The sequence below is a fragment of the Juglans regia genome, chromosome 10 (assembly GCF_001411555.2).
Source record: "Juglans regia cultivar Chandler chromosome 10, Walnut 2.0, whole genome shotgun sequence".
NCBI classification, from domain to species: Eukaryota; Viridiplantae; Streptophyta; class Magnoliopsida; order Fagales; family Juglandaceae; genus Juglans; species Juglans regia.
The window spans coordinates 29,415,284-29,428,447 of NC_049910.1; the positions used below are offsets into that span (position 1 = coordinate 29,415,284).

Consider the following 13,164-nt stretch of genomic DNA (forward strand, 5'->3'; position numbering starts at 1 on the left):
ATTCATACACTTTACCACAATGGTTACATTTAGCTTATTGGTTATTGGGGTCACTACCCTCTATTTTAGTGAAGTGAGTCCAAACTATTGAAACAAGTTTCTTGCTCTGTGGGGACAAGGGCAGGGGTAAGGCCTATAGGGGTAAGGGTAGGGGTAGGGGTAGGTGTAGGGGTAGGGTTAGGTGTTGGAGTAAGGGACAAGGGCAGGAGAAAGGCCTATAGGGTTAAGGGTAGGGGTAAGGGCAGGTGTAGGGGTAGGGTTAGGTGTTGGGGTAAGGGTAGGGGTAGGGGAGCTAGCACTAAAATCACAAAAATCTAAGTATCCATTCTCCAAAACTCACAAAAGTTTGAAATGAAGCAAATATCATTGCAACAATTAAAACCATGCAAAAATCACTCAAAACATAATTGAGTTTCGATATCGGAACCCCAAATCAAAACGGGTTTCATATCAAAACCCTAACCCCAAAATAGAATGGGTTTTGATATTGAAACTCCTAACTTAATTTAGGAAACCTCTAAATTAATATACGGGTTTCAATATTAAAACCTCTAACGTAATTAAGGGTTTCAGAATGAAACCCTAAAGTCACAATTTCACATGCACAATTTTGTTTTTACACACAACAATTAACAAAAAAACCAATCTTCACACTCCACAACACACAATTCACAATCTCATCCTCCAACTCCTCAATTTAATCCCATCCTTCATAACTAAAAAAAATAAAAAAATAAAAAGAATGAAAAGAATAAGTACATTTCACTTTGAATTGAAAAAAATACCTTCGGCGAAGGACTAGGCGTGCAACGAAGATGGCGACGGTGACGAGCTGACAACGTGTGATGGATGGACCGTGAGAGAGAGACTAGGGTTTCACATAAATGAGAGAGAGATGAGAGAGGGAGATCTAAAACTGAAGACTGAACTGAGGGTGGGAGGGGGTCACGCGCGTGGGGTGTGGGGTGGGGTGGGGGGGTGGGTTGGTTAACATCACTAATCAAAATGACGTTGTTTTGATATATGGGTTTTTTTATATAATATATACATACATACATACATACATATATATATACATATACATATATATATATATAAGATACAAGGGCGGGGTGGGGGAAATGCAGGCCAAGGTTGGGCACAACCCCCCCCCCCCCCCCCCTCTAGGGGCGCCAGATGCGGGTGGGTGGTCCAGCCACCCACATCCAGCAAACGGGGGTCAACCCCACCTATGCGGGGGTAGGGCAGTGGGGTGCAAGGCCCCACCCCTACCCACTACTAGTGTGATTAATTTGTCAATTTCATTTTCCCAAAAGCTGAGTCGATTGTGTCTAATTATAGCATTTTTTTTATTAATTTGACTAATGTATTTGAAAAATTGTTTTAAAAAAAATATACTAGTCTAGGAATTACTCTCCATTGCCACTTTCTAATGCATTCAATTTGTGACTTCTTTTCTGTATGACAGATCTGCTTCGTACATTGTCAGCTATTCCAAGAAACCTTAATTTTATTGAGCAAACAATTGTTTTTAATTTTGGTTGAATTAGTTCAAAAGTAGCACAAGAATTATTTGCATAATTGAATAAATCTCTGCTTAAAAAGTGCAAATCCTTTGAAATCCACAAGTATCAGAGAGCCAAGCCTGTTCTAATCGATCTAGGTTTGTATAGCATGCGTAATTCGAAATGATTATATACTATTATATGAAGGAAATTACTTTAGCTACAAAGAGATTATACAAAAATATATCCACAAACTAACATGACTTGATGTGATATGCCGGATCGTAAAATTACTTTTATGTAAAGTAGATATAATGGATTCCATAAAACCATGTCAGTTTGTAGGTTTACTTTTGTTTAATCTCGTTATATCTATAACAATTCTCTTACATAATCGTAGTTATTTCTGCATTTCAGAGAGGCATAATGTGCATTTAAGGACCCAATCATTCTGACAATTTAGAGCATGCTGCCTTTAGTTCAAGACCTATTTTTATGTGTTTAAGGGCCCCTAGCAGTTACTTCCATGCAACATTACGCTCCAAATGTGAGCTCTATTCTTATGAGAATGCAAACGTGATATTAGAATTTGATACAAATGCTTTTCCTTCGGATTTTTAAACGATTATCCTACTTTTTTTGTATACCAGATCTAGGGTGTAAAAAAAATTAGAAAATCGGTTGAACTAGACCAGACTGGACCGAACCAATGAATTTAGTCCGGTTTTTAAGCGGTTCGGTGCGGTATCGGCTCTTAAGAACCAAAACCAGTGTTGTACCAGTTTTCATATTTTGAAAATCTGTTTAAACTAAACCGGACCAGTATATATTTATAATTTTTTATATTATATTATATATAGTATATGCTAAATTACTAATTAATATAACATGAAATTCTAATTTTAGTATTCAAGTATATTAATATTATAACATAAGATTAATATAACATGTGATATAATATGAAATTAATCTTATATTTTTTAATATAACATGATATAACTTATAAATTTTAATCTTATAATATGAAATTAATATGACATAAAATTTTAATCTTAAACATAAACATTAGTATTAGGTTATTAATATAAACTTATTTTTGATAGATATATATATCAATGATAAATACATTTTTGGCATAAAAAATTATAATATATATTATTTTTGTAAATATATTTTTACATGTTTGATCATATATACTCACATAAAGAGTCTAGAACTTATATAGACTATAGTTAAATTTAATACTATACTAATATGTATTAATTATTATAAAATAATGTATTTGTACTATAATATAAATATACTAATAGTTTAGTATATGTAAATATTATATTATTACTAATATAGATAATCCGTAAAATGGAAAAAATCAGACCGGACTGGGCTAAAATCGAAAAAACAAGAAGGTTCGGTTTCGATAGTGAATTAGTCTGGTATTAGTTCTTAAAATTTCAAAACTGGTGTATACCGGTTCGGTTCTAAAAAACATACAAAACCAGACCGAACAGGATCGGTTACACTCATAACCAGATCTTAGTTTTTACCCTGTAGTTAATCATGGGGGTATGGTCATTGATTTCTTCAAGTTCCACTTGGATGATGCGCTCCCGACCTTTTGGAGAGTTTTGTTTATGGGATGGGACAACCTAAGGGTAGTCCTCATGTACTATGCCAACTTTCTTCCTTCACCTTAAGGGTATTTCCATAATGTTATCTGCAATGCCCCTGAGTTCCTAAATACTACTGTAAGTTATGACCTCCACTTCATATTGTTGGACAATCCTCCCAAACAACACCCATGTTTTCTTACTAATGATGACTATCAAAGGATGGTAGACAACAATGCCTTGTTGCGCGGAAATTTGACATGAATGAGCCTATTCTTGAAAAGATTGATTCTAAGCTTTTGGGTCGCAATGTTGATGGATTTGTGCCTGGTGGATGGATGGTTTAATCCCCAATGAAATGTATGCATGATTGTTCCACAACAAATCATAGCAAACACCACTAAACTCAGGCCAGGTCCTGTTGTGTAAAACGATGATAATAAAACAAATATAAGTGAGAAATAATCAAACAATCAATCACATAACACGAATTTACGTGGTTCAGCAATGTGCCTACATCCATGGAGCTGTAGAGGATTTTATTATACCGAAGAATTACAAGGTACACTGTTTGGGGAGTTTTTACTGTGTAACCCGTACGGCCACAATGTTCAAAAAATATATTTATAGGGTTACGCGATGGAAACCCTAATTTTCAATTTCTTGCGATATTCACTCGAGTGACATGTCAAGCGTGTATCAAGTGAACTCTCTATCTGGCCTTTGCTCGAGCCGTCTGTCGATCGACTAACAAGCAAACTCTCCGCCTGGCCTTCGCTCGAGCTATCTGTCGAGCGAACTCTTTGTCTGATCTTTACTCTAGCCATCTGTCGAACGAGGTTCGAGCGAACTGAGCCAGGCTCCACAAACCCAACAATTCTCCAACTTGGAGACTGGTACAGCCAATACATCACCATCTGCCTAAAAAATTGATATTCTTCACCTCTGCAACTCATAGCCCCTGTCTTTAAGTTAGAAGACCAACTGAAGTTGCTCACAATTTCAATTTCTCAAGTGTAACGCCATTTGTCAACATATCAACAGGGTTCTTGCTTCCACAAATCGTCTCAAATGTCAACTGGCCATCATCAAGTAGGGACTGAATGAAATGATACCTAATTTGAATATGCTTAGTCCTGGAATGAAATAAAAGATTTTTGGCAAGGAATATGACACTCAGGGTACGTTTGGGTGTTGAGAAGTGTTGAGAATGTTTGTGAATAGTTATGAGTAGAGATTGGAGTGAGTTTGTGGGTCCCATTGAGAGTATTTTGAGTTGTTTGAATGTGTGAATTATGTTGAGTTGTTGACTTTTGAGTAGGTAGTTGAAAAATGTGTGGGTCCCATAAATATTATAGTGATTTTATTTTTAGTAATAAATATTATAATGATTTTATTATAGTGATTTTTTAATATTAATAAATATTGTAGTGATTTTATTTTACTTTTATATATAATAATGATAAATATTATAATGATTTTATTTATATATATATATAATAGTAATAAATATTATAGTAATGTTATTATTTATTTATATATTATAGTGATTTTATTTTTAATTTATATATAAAAGTGATAAATATTATAGTATTTTATTTTTTATTTATATATAACAGTGATTTTATTTTTATTTATATATTTTAGTGATTTTATTTTTTATTTATATATAATAGTGATTTTATTTTTTATTTATATATTATAGTTATTTTATTATAGTGATTTTATTTTTTATTTATATATTATAGTGATTTTATTTTTATTTATATATTATAATGATTTTATTTATTTATTTATATTTAATAGTGATAAATATTATAGTGATTTTATTTTTTATTTATATATTATAGTGATTTTATTTTTTATTTATATATTATAGTGATTTTATTTTTTATTTATATATTATAGTGATAAATATTTTTTATTTATATATTATAGTGATTTTTTATTATTTATATATTATAATGATTTTTTTATTTATATTTAATAGTGATAAATATTATAGTGATTTTATTTTTTATTTATATATTATAGTGATTTTATTTTTTATTTATATATTATAGCGATTTTATTTTTTATTTATATATATAGTGATAAATATTTTTTATTTATATATTATAGTGATTTTATTTTATTTATATTTAATAGTGATAAATATTATAGTGATTTTATTTTTTATTTATATATTATAGTGATTTTATTTTTTATTTATATATTATAGTGATTTTATTTTTTATTTATATATTATAGTGATTTTATTTTTTATTCATATATTTAATGATTTTATTTTTATATTTATAATATGATTTTATTTTATTTTATATATTTAAAGTGATTTTATTTTTTATTTATATATTATAGTGATTTTATTTTTTATTTATATATTATAGTGATTTTATTTTTTATTTATATATAATAGTGATAAATATTTTTTTATTTATATATTATTGTGATTTTATTTTATTTATATTTAATAGTGATAAATATTATAATGATTTTATTTTTTATTTATATATAATAGTGATAAGTATTATAGAATGTTTGTGAATAGTTATGAGTAGAGATTGAAGTGGGTTTGTGGGTCCCATTGAGAGTATTTTAAGTTGTTTGGAATGTGAAATATTTTCAAAAGTACAAAAATACTTGGAAAGTGTTGAGAGTAGTTTGGCACCCAAACATACCCTCAGACTATTGCTGTAGAGAGTGCCCTTCTGATTCTTCTTACCCAACTCCTCCAAGAAACCTTGCAGCAAAATCATCTCATTTGAAGCTTATAACACGGCATCATACTCAACTTCTGTAGTAGATAAATAGACTGTCTTCTGCAAGTTAGAACCCCAAGACAAGACACGGAAGTACCACCTAGAGTGTATACAAAACATGTGGTACTCTTTCTACTATCGGTGTCTCCAGCCAAATCAGCATCAACATAACCCTATACCTCCAGACTCTCTCCAGTGAAACACAAGCACGCTTCTGAGAGCCTTTCAAGTACCTTAGAATCCATTTCACAGCCTTCCAATGTTGTCTTCATGGGTTGCTCATGTATCTACTCACAACTCCCGCTGCATGGGCAATATTTGGTCTTGTGCAAACCATAGCATACATAAGTGAACCAATAACTGAGGCATAAGAAGCCTTACTCAGATAGTTGTGTTCCACTTCTTACTTGGGTGACTAATCCATACTAAATCTAAAGTGACTACCCAAGGGCGTACCAACTGATTTGGCCTTATACATATTAAATCTGCCAAGTACATTTTTTACATATTGTGCCTGTGAAAGTCTCAACATGCCTTTAACTCTATCTCTAACAATTCTCATGCCAATGATTTGTTTTGTGGCTCCAAAATTCTTCATTGCAAATTGCTTTGACATTTGATTCTTCAGATTATTGATCTCCTCAATGCTAGACCTCACAATGAGCATATCATGCACATACAATACTAGAATAATATAGGAGCTGTCAAAGTGCCTAACATAGCAACAATAGTCTACTTGACATCTGATGTACACTGAACTGCTCATGAAACTTTCAAACTTCTTGTACCATTGTCTAGGAGCTTGTTTCATGCCATACAAACTCTTCTTCAATTTACACACTGAACTCTCCTTCCCCTGTACTATGAACCCCTCAGGTTGGTGCATATAGATGTCTTCTTCTATATCCTCATGAAGAAAAGTTATTTTCACATCTAACTACTCAAGATGCAAATCTTCAGTAGCCACCATTGCCAGTACTAACCTGATGGTCGTGATCTTCACCACAGGAGAGAAGATCTCAGAGTAGTCAATGCCTTTTTTTGTTGAAAACATTTTACAGCAAGTCTTGCCTTGTATCTTTTACTGTCATCATGCTCAGTCTTCACCCAATACACCCACTTATTGTGCAACGTCTTCTTCCCTGATGGAAGTTCTGTTAACTCCCATGTCTGATTCTCTAACAAGGAATCAATCTCATCCTTCATGGCTAGCTCCCACTTACTTGGATTTTCATCTTGTAAGGTTTCCTCATAGTTCTTCAGTTCCGCACCATCTGTTAATAGAATATAGTTCAAGGTGGTGCGAATGATTGCGAAGGTCGGATAGTCCTACTAGACCTGCGAGTTGCAACTGCAGATATGGATTGCTCGAGATCTGACTGCGAAATAATAGGAATGATAGCACTAAGCCCACTCTCTCCATCACTCACGTCCTTGCATTGCACTGTAACCTCAAAAAGGTCATCCAGACTCAAGAACTCAGATTCCTGAGGAGTTGTATCAGCTACTATACTGGACTTGTTCTTGTACATAACTTTCTCATCAAATATCACGTTCTTGCTCTTGATGATTTTCCGAATCTGCTCATCTTAGAAATGATAGCCAAATGTCTTATCTCCAAAGCTAATAAAATAACATTTTTTTGACTTTGCCTTAAACTTGCTACGAGCATCAGAGTCAACATGAACATAAGAAACACAACCAAAGGTTTTTAGATGAGAAAGTATTCTCCACCGTTCTTAGACCTCAAGCATTTCAGCTTTAGGTCTATCTCTGTCTCAACTAGAGCTTTCCTTTTTTGAACACATCAAACACATCAGGTTTTAATTTCAAAAAATAGACTCATACCTTCTTACTGTGATCGTCGATGAATGTGACGTAGTACCGAGAGCCTCCAAGAGACAACACTAGAGAAGGCCCCCACAAGTCTGTGTGTACAAGTTCCAGCTTTCTTGATCTCAGTGCTCTACCACTCTTCAAGAAACTAACATTTTTTTGCTTCCATAGTATATAGCTCTCACATATGCTCAAATCAACTGACTTTAATTCTGGTAGTTTGCCTTTTGACAGTACTTCTTTCATGCATTTCTGACTCTTATGGCCACGCCTACAATGCCACAACTCTACGATGCTCTCTACAACAGTGGTAGCAATAGTGTCACTCAAATCAGTTGTCATGTACAGAGTACCAGTCTTCTTACCCTGAGCCAGCACCATTGCTCTTCTAGTGACCTTCCAAGTGCTATCTGAGAACACTACTGAATGGCCACAATCGTCGAGCTGTCCAATAGAGATGAGATTTTGCTTCAACTCGGGAATGTGTCTGACCTTTTGCAAAGTCCATACGATTTTGTTAGGGAGTACAATGTCAACATCTCTCATTCCCACCATGTTCAGTGCCTCTTCATCAACCAAGTACACCTTCCCGAATTCACTAGCAACATAGTTCTACATGATCTCTCGATGTGAAGAGGTGTGAAAGGAAGCCCCCGAATCCAATATCCAATCATCGACCGAATTTTGAACTGCAAGTAGTAGTGTATCCCCTACTTCTTCAATTACCATGTTTGCACTATCATTCTCCGTTTTCCTCAGATTTTTACAGTTCCTTTTTATGTGATTAGTCTTGCCACAATTCCAGTAAGTTGCCTGTTGTCCAGGCCTTGGCTTACTCTTGCTCCTATTCTTTGATTTTGATCTACCTCTGTTTGAGTTCCTGTCATGTGGTCTCCCCCAAGCATCAACATTTAGTGTGGAACTCGACCCCGAGGTCTCACCGAAATCTCTTCTGTGCACCTCCTCAGCCAAAATAAAATCACGAATATCATCATATTTTAATTTCATCTTTCCGGCAGAATTACTAACAACCATTCTCATGGTTTCCCAACTACTTGGAAGTGATGCCAGCAGTATCAATGCACAAATCTCATAATCAAACTCAATTTTAACAGAAGATAATTGGTTGGTGATAGTATTAAACTCATTTAGATGTTAGGCAATAGACGTACATTTTGCCATCTTCAAATTGAATAACTTCTTCATTAAGTACACCTTGTTATTAGCAGTTGGTTTTTCATACATACCTGACAAAGTCGTAATGAGATATGCTATAGTCTTCTCCTTGATAACATTATGTGCAAAGATCTCGACAATGTTAGCCAAATAACCCCCAGAACCTGTCGATCTAACAAGCTCCAATCAGCATCTTTCATGTTGTCTGGCTTCTTCCCCGATAGCGAAAGATATAGTTTCTTCCCATAGAGGTTTCCTCTATCTACATTCTCTAGCATCCAAAGTTTGTGCCATCAAATTTCTCAATCCTAGATACCTTCACTTCTTCCCAGCCATCCCTTTCTGTTAGACCCAACATTGGCTCTTGATACCAATTGTTGGGTAAAACGAAGTCAACAAAGCAAATATAAGTGAGAAATAATCAAGCAATCAATCACACAACACGAATTTACGTGATTTGATAATGTGCCTACATCCATAGAGTTACAGTGAACTTTATTATATTGAGGAATCATAAGGTACACTGTTTAAGGCGATTTTATTGTGCAACCCGTACGGCCACAATGTTCAAAAAACATATTTATAGGGTTACACGGCGAAAACTCTAATTTTAAATTTTCTGCAATATTTGCTCTAGCAACGTGCCGAGCGCGCATCGAGCAAACTATATGTCTAGCCTTTTCTTTAGCCATCTGTCGATCAACTAACAAGCGAACTCTCTACCTGGCCTTCGCTCGGGCCATCTGTTGAGCAACTAACGAGCGAACTCTCTGCCTGGCCTTTGCTCGGGCCATCTATTAACCGACACTCTCTGCCTGGTCTTGGCTCGAGCCATCTGTTAAGCGACTAACGAGCGAACTCTTTGCCTAGTCTCGGCGCGAGCCATCTGTCGAGTGAGGCTACAACGAACTAAGCCAGGCTCCACAAACCCAACAGGTCCAATTGCTGAAAGGCTCAAACACCTCATCAATGGTTTGTTGTTAGCTGAGGATTTTTATGCAAAGCAATGTGCTTGATAACCATTCATACCATTGAAAATATGATTGTTTAAATAATAATTTAATTGTAATTTGATTATTATTAATATATGATTGGTAGAGTTATAAAATATAATAAAAATGAATTAGATAAAAAAAATTATTAAATTAATAATATTTTATTATTATTTAACTAATAGATGGATAATCCAATATGTAAATAGGTTTTAAATAGAATAGATAAAAGACAAAACATGTATTATTAGCCAAATTTTAGATTTGCCTTTACATATGCACATCCTAATGCTAGTGCACTTAGGTGTATTATTTTTTAGTCTTTTGAAAATTAGTTTCATTTACATCTTTCCCTTTTCAGGGAAACCAGGCAAATAAAGATGAAAAGCTGGTTTGGTATTAAAAAGATGTTTGGTCCAAAAGTCAGAAAAACGATGTTTAAAACTCAGTGAAACGAATATATATGATTATTATCAGGTCGCTTAAAAGATTGAAAGGTCAAACACTTTCTGGTAAGCCATGTTAATGACTAATTTCGTGCCATTTCCGATCATCGAATTAGAAGATATCATTTGGTAATTGTTGAACTTAAAATTTTATTTTTCTTTTTTTTAAAAAAAAATCAATTTATTGTTGTAGGAATTTATTGTAACAGACGCTGCAAAGCAAGTAGTGTTGGAACTGTTCATCCGGTTCTGGCCCAGGAACTCGGGTTTACCCGGACTGGAACCCCTGGTTAGCCTGGGCCAGAACACGGATGAAATCTCATCCTCACTAGACACTTCAGTTGACTCATGTTCTTCTAACAAGCTGCCCTCAATTACTTCTACTTCAATATCTTCTCTACGCAATGGAACCATGTCATATTGGCTGAGATCAACAAATAAATTGATGCCTAATTTGTTTTCTTGATATGCTTCTTTATTTGTTGGACCATCAAATTCTTCATGTTGTTCATCTGCCTTTAGAATGTAATCATATATATTTCTTGGTGAAAATTTATGTACTACTCGCCATGGATTTTCGACTTTCCGTACTCCAAATTATCTAAATAAAAAACTTGATTTGCTTGGCAAGTTAGAACGAAATGATCCTCCTCATACCAAGTGTGAGATGTATTGATACTCACAAAATATTTATTTTTACGCACTCCCAACCTAGGGTTTTAGACATCCCACCAATTACATTTAAACAATCAGACCATATGTCCTCCCAAACACTTTAACCCATTGATATCTTTGACAACTCCATAGAAGTTAATGTTCTCCTCCTCGTGGCTTCATTCAACTACGACCTCACAATTTTGAGTTTTTATATATCGTTCTCTGGTAGGTGTATGAAATCTATATCTATGCACCAAACATGCTAAGTATTGAATGACCCTGCTTAGACGGATCACGTGCCAAACCATACAATTCACTAGAGATTTCTTTTGAATTATCACTATATTTCGATACAACCTATTTCAATAAATTTTATTCTAGTTATATCAGTATTAGATAGGAAAAAATCTATTTTAGTGGTATGAAATTCTAGAGAGTTGGACATTATTTACTAATATCGTATGTTCAAACCATGAGACAAACTCTTCTTCGTACTTCTTTTCTGAGTCAGTTACACCATCCATTCAAAGTAATTGAATATATTTGCTACACATGCTCAAGTTAATTTCTATCAGTTATATTATATTCTAGGACTTTTAATTTATTTTATACGCACAGATCAGTAACCTCAAGTAGTTGTCAATCTCTGCATAGTTATTCAATACATACCATCAGGCTCTATCAAACTCTCGTCCACATAGATTATAGCCTCCTTGTGCGTCTATGGGACATACGGTTTGAGAAAATATGGAGAATGATGAATTAACTCCCAAATGCCCACCTTCATAATTTCGGTCCAGTCGCGTGAATCTGGTATCAATCCCACTGAAATGCATAGAACAAAATGTATGTCATTCATTATTAATGTATGACTCTGCAATTGAACCTTTTGGACGAGCCTTTTCCCTATGGATCGATTAAGTTTTTTCGAAAACCCTTGAATAGGATACATCCATCTATACTGGACCAGGTCAGCAACTAAAACCTTACAAGACAGGTGTACAGCTAAGTGAACCATTACATCAAAGAATGATAGTGGATACAAACTCTCCAATTTGCACAATATCACTGCAATGTCAGCTTTCATCATTATTAATGCAACAACTTTCAACGTTCTGTTGCAAATGTCCTTGAAAAACCCCATAATTATGTTAGAGCTCACAAACATCTCGAGTAAACTTTCCAAGCACCCCAACTAGCAACAAACGCTGCAAAAATACATGATGGTCATGATTTTTAAAGCTAGTTATCTTCCAATCATAGGCTCGCACACATCTTGACATGTTTGAAGCATAGCCATCAGGTAATTTGATTCTCATGAACCACTCAAAAAGAAATTCTCTCTCATAATTTGACAGTGTATACCAACCAAGGAGCATATAATATGACGACCTAATATCTTACAAATGCAACTCCCTCTTTATCCCCAACTCCTTTAAATCTTTACGAAAATTAGTTATATCTTTCGTCTTCCCTGCTATTGACATCAGAGTACCTAATATATTCTCACATATATTTTTCTCAATATGTATAACATCTAGATTATGGCGCAGTGTCAAGGTAGAACAATATGACAACTCAAAGAATATGTTTTTTTTTTCCAATTCAACTCCACTGCTTGTCATTTCCTCTTTCGAGCTCTTGCATTCTTGACAAATCTGTTTTCTGAAACATCCATCAATTGCGTGATAATATCTAGCCCAGACAACTCTGGCGGTGATGACCTGCGCTCAAGCTTTCCATCAAATATCGCTTTATTTAAATGTCATCTATCATCATGGGGTAAATATTGACGATGTCACATGTAACATAATTTTCTACCATTTGTCAATCATTGAGATTGAACATCTTTATTATATATAGGACAAGCCATTTTATTTTTTGTGCTCCACTCAGACAAGTTTCAATATGCTGGAAAATCATTTATTATCCACAACACTACAACATGCATCTTGAACTCCCTTGATGAGGCCGAATCATATGTACTGACACCATGATCTCACAACTTTTTCAACTCTGCAATCAGTGGCTGAAGATATACGTCTATTTCATTCCCTAGTGATCTTGGTCATGATATAAGTAGAGTCATCATAAAGTATGGATCCTTTATGCACTTCCAAGGTGGCAAATAATGGGGCATTAATATGACTGGCCAAGTACTATAAGAAGTGCTCATGATGCTA

General features: G+C 34.3%; 1 pseudogene; it reads left to right on the plus strand.

Annotated features, from left to right (window-relative positions):
- The first annotated feature begins 1,176 nt into the window (after nucleotides 1-1,176).
- Nucleotides 1,177-9,902, plus strand: LOC108989753 (annotated as a pseudogene).
- The last annotated feature ends 3,262 nt before the right edge of the window (nucleotides 9,903-13,164 follow it).